The sequence below is a fragment of the Canis lupus genome, chromosome 15, assembly GCF_003254725.2.
Source record: "Canis lupus dingo isolate Sandy chromosome 15, ASM325472v2, whole genome shotgun sequence".
Taxonomy (NCBI): Eukaryota; Metazoa; Chordata; class Mammalia; order Carnivora; family Canidae; genus Canis; species Canis lupus.
In genome coordinates, this window is record NC_064257.1 from 1,151,049 (window position 1) to 1,163,233 (window position 12,185).

The window sequence follows — 12,185 nt, forward strand, 5'->3', positions numbered from 1 at the left end:
CACGCCCTGGGCTGAAGGCAGGTGCTAAACCACTGAGCTACCCAGGGATCCCGCCAAAGATCTCTTTCCTGGCCATCCTACCTCAGAGAGCTTCCCCCATCACCCCTTGTTTCCTTGCTTTCTTGTAGCACTGGTCCTACATGTCCATTTTGTCTCTTGTGTTCCCTCCCTACTAGATTATAAACTCTGTTAGAGTAAGGAATTTGTCTATCTTCTTCTCCCAAAACAATATCTGCCAAATAGCTGGTGCCCAACCAAGAGCTGATGAGTTGAATAAATGAACGTGTTTGAAGTACCTACTCCAGGAACCACTAGATGTTTGGCCTTGGACAGTTTCCTACTTCTCTCATTCCTCGCATCTAGCACCTTCCTGACACATGTAAGGGGCCTGGCCCATGCTGTGTATTCAGAAAATGCTGAATTGTTATTATTATAATATATTTAATAATAATAATGTTATAATAATAATGTTATTATTATTCTCATCGTTGTGAAATCATTGGTTTATCAGGAAACACGATTCTTTCTGTGTCTTCAGGGCATAGCAAACTCTAAGGCATCCAATAACTTAATCAACAAATAGGGCAGCCCCAGTGGCTCAGCGGTTTAGCGCCGCCTTTGGCCCAGGGCGTGATCCTGGAGACCCAGGATCGCGTCCCACATGTGGCTCCCTGCATGGAGCCTGCTTCTCCCTCTGCCTGTGTCTCTGCCTCTCTCTTTCTCTGTGTCTCTCATGAATAAATAAATAAAATCTTTGAAAAAAAAACTTAATCAACAAATACTTACTGATGGCCTACCATGTGACAAGCGCCATTCTAGGCACAAGAGATACAGCAGCCAACACAATGGACAAACTCACTGCCCACCGAGCCATGCTGGTTGCTTGGACAAGGAGTTGGGATTAAGATGTGAGCAGGTGTTGGATCTAGACATTCTTTGAGGTTGGAACCACAGGATTATTTTCTGTTACCTTGGATGTCAGGGGTGAATGAAGAGAGGAGTCAAAAACAACTCTAAGTTTGTCCCAGGTCAAGTGGTGCTGCCATCGAGATGGGGAACAGAAGCGAGCAGGTCTAGTGAGGGTATCAGGAGCTCTGATTGGATGTGTTGAGATGCCTGTTTGACATCTGTAAAGATGAGGGCCACAGACATATATCTTGTCGTCATCAAGGAGTATATGATACAGTGAGTTCTGACCCTGGATTGAGGGAGCGTCTGGGAAAGAGGAGAGGTCCCATGACAGAACCGTAATAGGGCACTGCGACATTGGGAGGTAAGGCACAGAGGCAGGAGCCAGCAAAGCAGATGGAGAAGGAGCAGTCCTAGAGCCCAGTCTGAGTGTTGTGTCTTCAAAGCCAAATGAAGGAAGTTTCAGGAACCAGCGCGTGATTCTCTGGGTCAAAGGCTGTAGTTAGCTCTGGTAAGATGAAGACAAGAACTGCTCCTGGGTTTGGCAACGTGGAAGTGGCTGGTGACCTTGAGAAGATCTATTCTGGGAAAGGAGCAGATGTAAAGCTGAGCAGAGTGGGATGGGGAAAGGAGGACAGGGAGTGGACCTGGTGGGGTGCGCTATGGCTCTAGAGCTAGCGTTTTTAGCTATCACTTTAAAGTTAAAGGCTAAAATGGAAAGAGGAAAAATTTATTATTTATTTTTAAAGATTTTATTTATTTATTCATGAGAGACACACTGAGAGAAGCAGGGACACAGGCAGAGGGAGAAGCAGGCCCCATGCAGGGAGCCTGACACGGGACTCGATCCCGGGTCTCCAGGGTCACGCCCTGGGCCAAAGGTGGTGCTTAAACCACTGAGCCACCCGGGCTCCCCGAAAGATGACAAATTTAAAGAAGGATCAGCATATTGGGTCCAACGCATGGGCAGAGTTGATCCCGAAGACCCTGAACCGAGAGCTGTATGAACCAAGGTGTGGTAGATTTCCCAGCAGCCCCTCAAATGAAATTTTGGCCTGTCTCTGGAGCAGTGGGTGACCTGGGGGGTGGTTCTGTGTGTGCTATGGCCAACAGGAAACTTAGAACCACATATGTACCCCCATATTAGCAACCACACTGAATCTCATTCAATCTCTGTCTTCCCCTTTGGCTCCTCCCAGCCTAGCCATATCCTACTGATGGTGCTCTCCACGCCCAACCTCCACCCACATAACCCCCTGCCCCCGGCTCCCCACATACACGCCCCCGCCCTCCCACACCCAGACATACAGGCCCACACTCCCCCACACACCCACTGCCCCACCCCAGGGCCTCCCACCTACCCACACCCATGCACACACCCACACATACATACCCACACTCCCACACACCCACACGCACTCACACCACTCCCCCACCCCACTTACGCACAGACACCCACACAGCCTCACATCCCCATCCCCCTCCTCATATCTCCTCTATTCCCTCCACCCCCTTTCTGGTTTGTTCATGTTCTCTCCAGCTTGAGGAAGAAGTGTTTAAACACAAATAAGCGGATCAGGGTTGCCCCCTGGTGTTGGGCAGCTGACACTGCAGGCAGAGAAAGCCAAAGCCCTTAATCCTCAGACTCCATCCTTCTGAGGCAGTGCTTGAAGAGTCGTGGGTGAGCTCATTTGCTGTCCCTGATTTGAGCCACAGTCCGGAGCCTCTGTCTCCACGTCTACGCCTGGGTGGGAGGTGGTCCCACCAGCGTGATCATGAGGGTCACCGTTGGTGATACTCCTTGGAGGTGCCAGAAGGGAAAAATGTGTGAGGTTGTTCCGGAAAAGTTCCTGCTAGCTGGCTGATGCCCAGGGCCTGGGCTCTCCAGATAGCGGATGCTGAGGTGAATGAGAAGGTTGAAATGGGGAGGAGAAGAAGGGGAAGTTCAGGCCATGGGGGTGGGGGGACCTGGCACTGAAATCGGGTCTTGGGGGCAGCCAAGGGGCAGCTGAGGCGGCAGGAGAAACAGAGGAGGACACGTGTAGGCTTCCAGAGACCAGAGCTGCTCTGGGAGGAGGAGGTGGTGTGTGCCTGCGACCCTGACTTCTGCTGGCATTTCTGACTTGCTTCCCCTGAGGTCAAAGGCAGGCGTGGCAAGGGGTGTGTGTGTGTGTCTGTGTGTGTGTGTGTGTGAGCATGTGTGCACACACCCACATGCCTGTAAGCATGTGTATGGGAACATGTGTGTGTGCATACATGTGAGTGGGTTTGTGTGCATCTGCATGCGTGGGGAGAGTGATGTGAGCGTGTGTGCGCTTGCATATATGAGAATAGTGTGTTGGTATGTGGGTGCTTCATGTGTCTGTATCTTTAGAGGTGAGAGCATGGGTGCATATGAGTGTGTGTGTACGAGCATGTGCAGGCATGTGCACACGACGGGAGGGTGAGCCGGCATGTGCGAGTGGTGCACAGGCGCATGTGCATGTGTGTATTTTTGTGTCTGTGTGAGTGTCCCCCTCCTGCTCTCTGTCCCTCCTAGGGCTTAAAGGGAGCCATCGAGGGAGGAACGCGACCTCTCACGCCCCCTGTGAGCACTGCCTCCCTACAGAAGTCCCCGGACTCTTGGAATTCTGGTCGCTTTGAAGAGACCTGGATGTCGGCGGACGTAATGACACCACCGGCAACGTAACAGTCACACCCGGGGCGACAATGCGGTTGGGCGCCGCTCTGCAGTCGACAGGGAGATAGGGACCAGACACGGGACACCCACGAACACTGAATAGGCACCAGCCAGGGTCTGGAAATGCGTGAGACAGTCCCTGCCTGCAAAGGGCGCCCGGTCCATTAGGACAGAGGGGGACAAGGCCACGCATCAGAATCAGGGAGCAGGGGCAGGAGCCCCAAGGAGCCTCCAGTGTGGAAGTGGAGTCGGGGAGCTGTCAGGCTCCCCCAGCCCCTTGCTCGCATCTCATGCCCGGGGTACCCCCTGCCCTGTCCCACCTGCCGGGGCACCAGCCCAGACCACGGCCCCCCTACCCTCCTGTCCTGCCCCTGTCCTGCCCTGCAGCCCCTGTGCCCCCACCGTGGAGCTGAGCGTCTGCTGCCTTTATGATCATGTTCTTAGTGCAAGGGACCCATCTCCCCAGTTAGACGGCGTCCCCTCCGGGGCCACAGGCTCGGTTTCACCTCCTCAGACGCCCGCGCCTAGGTGGCCTAGGCTGGGACGCACTGGTCCCTCCTGATGCCCGAGTCTAGGGGTTCTTTGTTTGCGGTCCCCGGGCTGAAGCGCGGAGGAAATCCTAAGTGCTGAGTCAGGGCCCAGCTTTGGCAAGCAGGACTGCGTCTCATTAAGTGGGGACGGGATGCAAAGTCCCCGCAGCATTCATGGGATCGATGTCCAAGGCGCAGCTGCCATCTATGTTTCAAAATTTGCAGTTGGGGATCATTGTGAAACTTGATTGCTCTGTCTTGGGGACTTCTTGAAGTCCAACTCCACAATAAAGCCAATCAGACTCAACCATCAAATGTCAAATAGGAGCTAATGAACCATTCACGGGCTTGGGAGAGAAATCAGGCAATCTCTTATTTCACGATCATCCCTTCCAAATATTGAATCTGAGCCGTAAGCAGAATTTGCTGTAATTGCGTTCCCCTCCTCTCGGGTGTGGGGGATCATTGGCATTCGAGGCATGTCTCGGCTTTCTGGAGAGAGGCTTGACGAGCCGCCCCACTGCTTTCCAGAGGCGTGAGCTCCTGGGCCATGGTTCGGAGAGGGGGCAGGCAGGGGGTGCTGGGATTCCTTCCGGCCCTGTGCTTGAGCCTGTCGCGCTGGATGGTGGCTGGGTGTCCCAAGCAGTCACGTGGCATCCTCTTTGTTGGGGAAGACATCTGTGTGGAGGGAGGGGGACCCCCTCCCAGAAGCCCCACCGGCGGCTTGGATGAACTTCAGGAGGGTAGCCCAGGGACGATGTCCCCTGTCTGGTCCCTTGCTCTCTGTCGGCTGCATTAAGGTCTGCAGAGACTAGCATCTAGGCCCGGCTGAGCCCCGGTGCGTACATTGCTCCCTGCGCCCCCTGAAACATCTGGCTTGATGATGTGGGTTTGTCTTCACCTCTACCTGGGACAGTGCGAGGATACAGGACGTTGTTACTCTCATTCCCATTCCCGTAGGAATTTAGGGTAGCACGACGGTGAGTCACTTGCTGGGTCAGAGACGGCTGGTTGTCTGCTGCCATTCCCTCTCCCCTCCTGGACTATGCAGCCACGGCGGGAGAGCACCTGTCGAGCTGGGGATACGCAGCTAGGCTTGGTCACAGAACCAGCCCTCATCACTGGGATGTGTGAGGAAGTGATAGGGGCCGCTTGTTGTTCAAGGCAGCAGGCCTCCCTCCCCCATCCCCATTTTCCTCTTCTCCCTGACCAGTTGCCGATGATGACAAGGCTCTGGAAGACGACAGAGTCACAATACGGAAGGGGCCAGGGTCCTTCAACGGACACGATCGGGACGGGCCGTCGTAGAGTGCATCAGAGAGTTCCTCTTCTCGCTCCTCTGCGCGTCTGTCTTACTGTGATGTGAACGCACAGTTCCTCCCGTGAAGGTGGAGTATTTTGCTCACATCGGTGGAATCAGGCAAACAAGGCAACGATCCAAGCCCCAGCCTCATGAAATCGCGCAGGCTTCCATGTGTTTGCTTGCACCTGTGCCACCTGCGCATGAACACTCCCGCAGGGTCAAAAATCCATGTATAGGGCAGCCCGGGTGGCTCGGTGGTTTAGCGCCGCCTTCAGCCCAGGGCCTGATCCTGGAGACCCAGGATCGAGTCCCACGTCGGGCTCCCTGCATGGAGCCTGCTCCTCCCTCTGCCTGTGTCTCTGCCTCTCTCTGTGTGTCTCTCATACATAAGTAAAATCTTGAAAAGAAAGAAGAAATAGAGGAAGAAAAGTCCCATTGACAATAGTATCAAAAACTATAAAATACCGAGGAAGGCCTAAGAATTACATGAAAACTATTAAATTTATGAAACCTTTATGGAAGGACCTAAAACTGAAAAAGGACCTGAATAAATGGAAATTAATCATAAGGAAAAACTAAGATAATTAAAAATATCAGGCCTCTCAAAATTAATATATGAATATAGTGCAATTCCGAACAGTGGGCTTTTTCTGAGGTTTTCTGAACCCAATAGAATTATTTTCAATCAGGCAGCCCGGGTGGCTCAGCAGTTTAGCGCCTTCTTCAGCCCAGGGCGTGATCCTGGAGACCCGGGATGGAGTCCCACATCGGGCTCCCTGCATGGGGCCTGCTTCTCCCTCTGCCTGTGTCTCTGCCTCTCTCTCTCTCTCTGTGTCTCTCATGAATAAATAAAATCTTAAAAATAAATAAATAAAAAATAAAATATACGCAATTATAGGAAATGCGAACAAACCCCAATGGACGGGAAGCAGGTGGCCGGGGGATGAGGGGCAAGGAGAGAAGGGGACATGGGGACATTTTAGGGTAGGTTTACCACCTGGCGTGGCAGGGGCTTCACAGGTGTATACGTTTCTCAAAAGTTACCCAGTCGCAGGCTTCAGATATCTTCGGCTTTGTCTGTTATACCTCAATAAAACTGGAAAAATGAGATTCGCATGTGAAGAGTGGAGGGTTTGAGAGTCTTGGAGGCCCTGAGTGGTTCAGCGCTGGCTTCCTCTAGCTTACTACTGCTTATTAAAACGACTTTTTATTTTTTATTTTTTTAATTTATTTTTATTGGTGTTCAATTTGCCAACATATAGAATAACACCCAGTGCTAATCCCGTCAAGTGCCCCCCTCAGTGCCCGTCACCCAGTCACCCCCACCTCCTGCCCACCTCCCCTTCCATCACCCCTAGTTCGTAAAACCATTTTTTAAACTTGCATCTCCAGGGGATCCCTGAGTGGCTCAGCGGTTTAGTGCCTGCCTTTGGCCCATGGTGCAATCCTGGAGTCCCGGGATCGAGTCCTGCGTCGGGCTCCCTGCATGGAGCCTGCTTCTCCCTCCTCCTGTGTCTCTGCCTCTCTCTCTCTCTATGTCTATCATAAATAAATAAAATAAATCTTAAAAAAAAAAACAAAAACCTTGCGTCTCCAGTGGAGGCCAGGCCCTGGATGAGGCACATCCACTTTGTGTTCTCGGGTTCTGAGAGGCTTTCCATTTTTCAGATGTGTTGTCCTGGCTTTTCCAGAAAGGGAGTTCCCTGGAGTGTTTCCCTAAAGCCCCTGCCAGGCACTGGGGGAAGGTGAAGGATCGGTGGGCTTTGGGGAGGCTGGCGGTCGGCCAGCCAGGGAAGGGGCGTCCTGGGGGGCAGGCCCTGGGCCTTGGCTCCGTGTGCTCTCATCTCCCAGCTCCTCGGGGACGTGGGGCTGGCTCGGGCGTATGGCAGCCTGGCTGCTGGGAGGACGCACTCGGCTGAGACAATGCGTCTGTTCACGGTCTGGTGCTCCTGCCCTCCCTGCACCAACTCAAGTGAAGATTTTTAATGATGCTCAGAAATGGTTTGCAATGGAAATCACCACTGGATTCCACCCCCAGCCTCTTGGGGGGTATGTGTGTGTGTAGGATACAGACCCAAGGCAGATGCTACTTGGCTCCCTACCCTCCTCCGGGGGCAGCTGTGCCATTCCCCCCACCCCGGCTTGCCAGTCCTCGGAAGTCCCCGCGGGACTGATGGAGAAAGGAGGGCTCAGCAGGAGCTGAGTTGTGAGTCTCCAGGTGGAACAGCCCATGGTGTAGACAGCAGAAGATCAGGCTCGGAAGGCAGGAGGGAACAATGAGCAGGCAATGAGCGTGCGTGAGTCCCAGAGTCCTTCCTCTAACCCTGCACACCCCTGCCAACCTCGCGTCAGGGGCTGTGCTGCGCAGTGTAGCACTTTTAGCACCTTCCGAAATGACCCCTCCAAAGTCATGACAAGCAAAACTGTCCCCAGGCATTGCCAAATGTCCCCTGGGGGAGAGAGCACCCTGGTTGAGAGCCACCGGACTAACCGCTTTAGACCTTAATTGCATCACCCGTGAAATGGCCACACTGGACCTCCCTGGGGGCAGGAGCTGGACTAGGCCTCATGTCCAGTACGGCAGCCGCGAGCCACATGAGCCTATTGAGCACTTGAAACATGGCTTGTGTGACAGAGATGTCCTGTGTGTGTAAAGCACAGGCTGCATTTTGAAGACTTAGTAGGATAAAAATAATACAAAACATCTCACTGATAATTTTATATTGCCTACATGTGGAAATGATCTTTTAGGGACATGGTAAAATAAGCTGTTATTCAAATTAATTTCACTGGTTCCTTTTTACCTTTTTTTTTTTTTTAAGATTTTATTTATTTATTTATGTGAGACAGAGAGAGAGAGAGAGGCAGACACAGGCAGAGGGAGAAGCAGGCTCCATGCAGGGAGCCCCATGAGGGACTCGATCCCAGGACCCCGGGGTCATGCCCTCAGCCAAAGGCTGATGCTCAACCGCTGAGCCACCCAGGGGCCCCTGATTTGCATTTTATTTTATTTATTTATTTATTTATTTATTTATTTATTTATTTATTTAGATTTGCATTTTAAATACACACTCTATCTTTGCTGTTTTATCTCCTCTCCTAAGAGGTCGCAGAGGGTTCTGGAATCAGAGTGCTGCTCTAAATCTGAGCTCCATCGCTTGCTACCTCTGTAGTCTTGGGCAAGTGACTTAAACCCCAAGTGCCTCAGTTTCCACATCTGTAAGATGGGGATGACAATGGTAACATTTACTTCATAAGGTTGTTGGGATGTTTAAATGGATTATTAGATGGAGAAAGTAAGGAACAGGGTGGGAGGGCCACCGTACCTGCTTGCTGTCATTCGATATTAACTTTCTGACAGGGGACCCCTCGACCTTAGAGGTCTTGGCTTTCCTCATTCTGAGCGTAATACAAATCTGCAGTATATTTTTATGTGTTTCTCTTTTCTATTAAATGTTTTCCTCTCCCAAGAGGAAGTCCCAGCCCCTTTGGGATTTTTGTCTTCTGTTCCATGGAGCTGGAGAACGTAAAGGAAGGAGTTGGGGGCAGACACGGGACACAGGGAGAGAACTCCACCAAAGACCGTGATCCCAAGTTCTCTCCCAGAGCAGGATTCCTTACAGTTCCTCCCGACACTGCTTCCTTTTAAAGCCAGTCTGAATAAGGAAGGAGGTGCCACCCCAGCAGGAAGGAGAAGAAAAATGAGTTTCCCTTGGCTCTTGCCTACTGTAGCGCCCCAGGCTACTGGGCCAAGGCAGGGAGAAGGCACAGCTTTCACCACTCCATGCACATATTTGGAAAATTCCTTCATTGTTAAGTTCTTTGACCACATTCCAAGAACCCAGCAGTACCTCCTCAGAGAGTGACCCCTGGGAGCCAAGACCGGTCTAGGATATGTTGCAAATTGCTCAAGGGTTTATAGCAACTTTGGTGGCATGACATGTATACATAAGAGCTCAAAATCTTGAAAATCTATCTGGGTACTGAGCTGGGTAAATAAAACCCAGTGCCTCTGCAGCTCTGCATGCTAATTCAAGCAGAAGTTTCCTAGCAGTGCTTAGCCGTGAGCCTGACTTGCCATAAGTGGACAGTTTTGGGCAACTCTCCATTAAACTTGTCTCTTGGGAGGATAAAGTTCATGCTGGATGTGCTAGTGGCAAGGGAAGAGGGGCTCCCGTCAGCCTCGACCCAGGGAGACGTGGACTTGTCCATTCATCTTCTTGCTTCCTATACAACCAAGGACTAAATTTGGTCTAGGCTTGCTTAGGAACTCTGCTATCCTTGGGATAGACCTTGGGAGCTGAAGCCTTTGGGGTCCCAAGGGATTCTGGATCAACTTCATGCTATCTAAAGGAGTGTTGTATGATCCAATGTGCTGGGGCAGCTCCAGGCATAGCCCTTCCTGTATGACAGTTTCCCAACCAGAAGGGAAGGGGCTGTGAAAAAGCCTCTTTGCATGCTGTGATACAATAAATATCTTTATCTTTGTCTCTGCTCCCAGTCACAGAGTCCCTAAATCTCTTGGAATTTCCTGAGGGGTAGGGGTGCTAGGTCTTTGACCCTGGGTCCTGACACAAGAGCTTCTAATACTCTTGGAATCTCTGGGGGTGATAAGAGTGTCTTTTTGTATGCTAATGAGATGACTGGTGGCTGGGGGCCCCTAGATAGCACCAGGAGGGGGGCTGGCCACCAGAAAGATCAAGCCCTGATTAGAAGCTGGGAATTTTCAGTTCTACCCCTAACCTCCGGGGAGGGACGAGGGGCTGCTGATTGAGTTAATAATTGGTTATGCCTACGTGTTGAGGGACCCATAAAAATCCCTGACCTATGGAGTTCAGAGAGCACCTGGGCTGGGGAACAGGTGAGGTGCAGGGAGGGCGGTGTGTCTGGACAGCAAATGGAAACTGGTGCCCCCTTCCCACACCTTGTCTTATGCGTCTCTTGGGCTGGCTGATCTCCTATATCCATTGTAATATTCTTCCGAATAGGTCAGCAAACACGGATAAATGCTTCCCTGCATTCTGTGAGCCATTCTAGCAAGTCATCACACCCAAGGAGGGATTCTAGAACTCTCGATTTATAGCCGGCCAGTCAAAAGAACAGGTGACAACCCGAGACTTGCAAGTGAGCCTGAGTGGGGGGCAGGCTTGTGAGACCGAGCTCCTAACCTGTGGTGTCTGCACTAACTCCAGGCAGGAAGTGTCAGATATTTTTTTTTTTAGGAAGTGTCAGATTTGAGTTAAATTGTAGGATGCCCATCTCAATGCCCACTGAGAATTGCTTGATGCAGAGAAGCCCATGGGTCTGGTGTTGGGAGTGTTCTGAGAGCAGGAGAAAACAGCTTTCTTTTACACATTCTCTCTTATCAGAGAAGAACTTTCCCTAAAGTGCCCAGCAGCCCTCTTCTTGAGTCTGTGGGTCAAAACAGTGTCACCAGCATAACCCACAGCGATCCTGGTGTAGGATTGAGGTGCTGGGTGGGACCAGCCAGGACCCATGCATGCCCTGGGGCCAGCCAGGCTCTGGTGGCAAGGAAGAAGGGGAGAATGGATGCTGGTAGGAACTTCTTGTCCTGTGGAGCCTTTGTCCCAAGAGCAACGGGGAGCCATTGTAAGGCTTGAAGCAGCAGAATGACATGATCAGATTTGTGTTTTTAAAGGACACTTGGGCAAGAGAGTGGAGAATGAGTTGAAAGGAGGCAAGAACAGAAGCAGGGAGATTAGTTCCAAGCTGTCCAGGCTTTTATAACAATGAATAAAGTCAGATGGGATTTCATTCTTATGCTATAAATACTTTTGGTTAAGGCTTTACTGTATCGCAGGATAATGCTTTGAAGAATCTCCTGATAGATTTTCCCTTCTTAGCAATTTACTTTTCGCTCTCTCACAGCCCTTAAGACTGGGCTAGGAGACCAAGCTCATTGCCCAGGAAAGAGGAAAGAGGCTACTACCTAAAGCAAAGAAATCATTGCTCACCCTAAGTTCCAAACTAGCCTTTCTAAATCCACGGAAAGACAATGGTCTAGAATAAGAGCCAACGATGGCACGCGGGTCAAATCTGGTGGCTGGTTTCGTAATAAAGTTTTATTGGAACACAGGCTATGCTCATTCGCCTACAAATTGTGTATGCTGCTTTTGCACTGCCACAGCAGAGTTGAGTCGTGTCATCGGGACTGGGGACTCTATGGCCCGCAGAGCCTAGAAGATTTACCATCTGGCCCTTTATGGAAATGCGTTTGTCAGCCTAGTCTAGAAAGGCCGACTTTGGAGACAGGAGGCATTTTCCTGGAACATCTAAAGCTGACTCTTTCCTATCAAGATCCAACAGCTTGGAAGACTTCCCACACAGCAGGAGGGACAAGGATCTATCTCCAGGGAAGTTTGGCCACACAAGATTGGGGAATGTTCTAGAGCTGAGGCAGGCAAGGCAGGATGGGCTTTAGATGTGAATGTCTGGGCTTCCCCTTCCGAGTCCGAACTCCCAAACGTCCGTGGGCACGTATCTCGGGAAACTTCAAGGCACTCTTTCGCATTTTCATGGCGTGGCTCCAGTGTGGCTTAGAGACAGAGGAGGCAGGTGGCTGGGGGAGACCCCTTGGAAAGGTGGGCCTCACCTGGTCCCACACACTTTGGTCTCTGGACATCTTTGGCATTTCAGGAAGGCCTTGCCCGATCTGCCTTCCTCATTCCATGAAGTTAGCTCCCCCGATATATACTTACAAAGAACCCCAGCCTTCCCCTGTCATAATGCTCATCGCACCTGT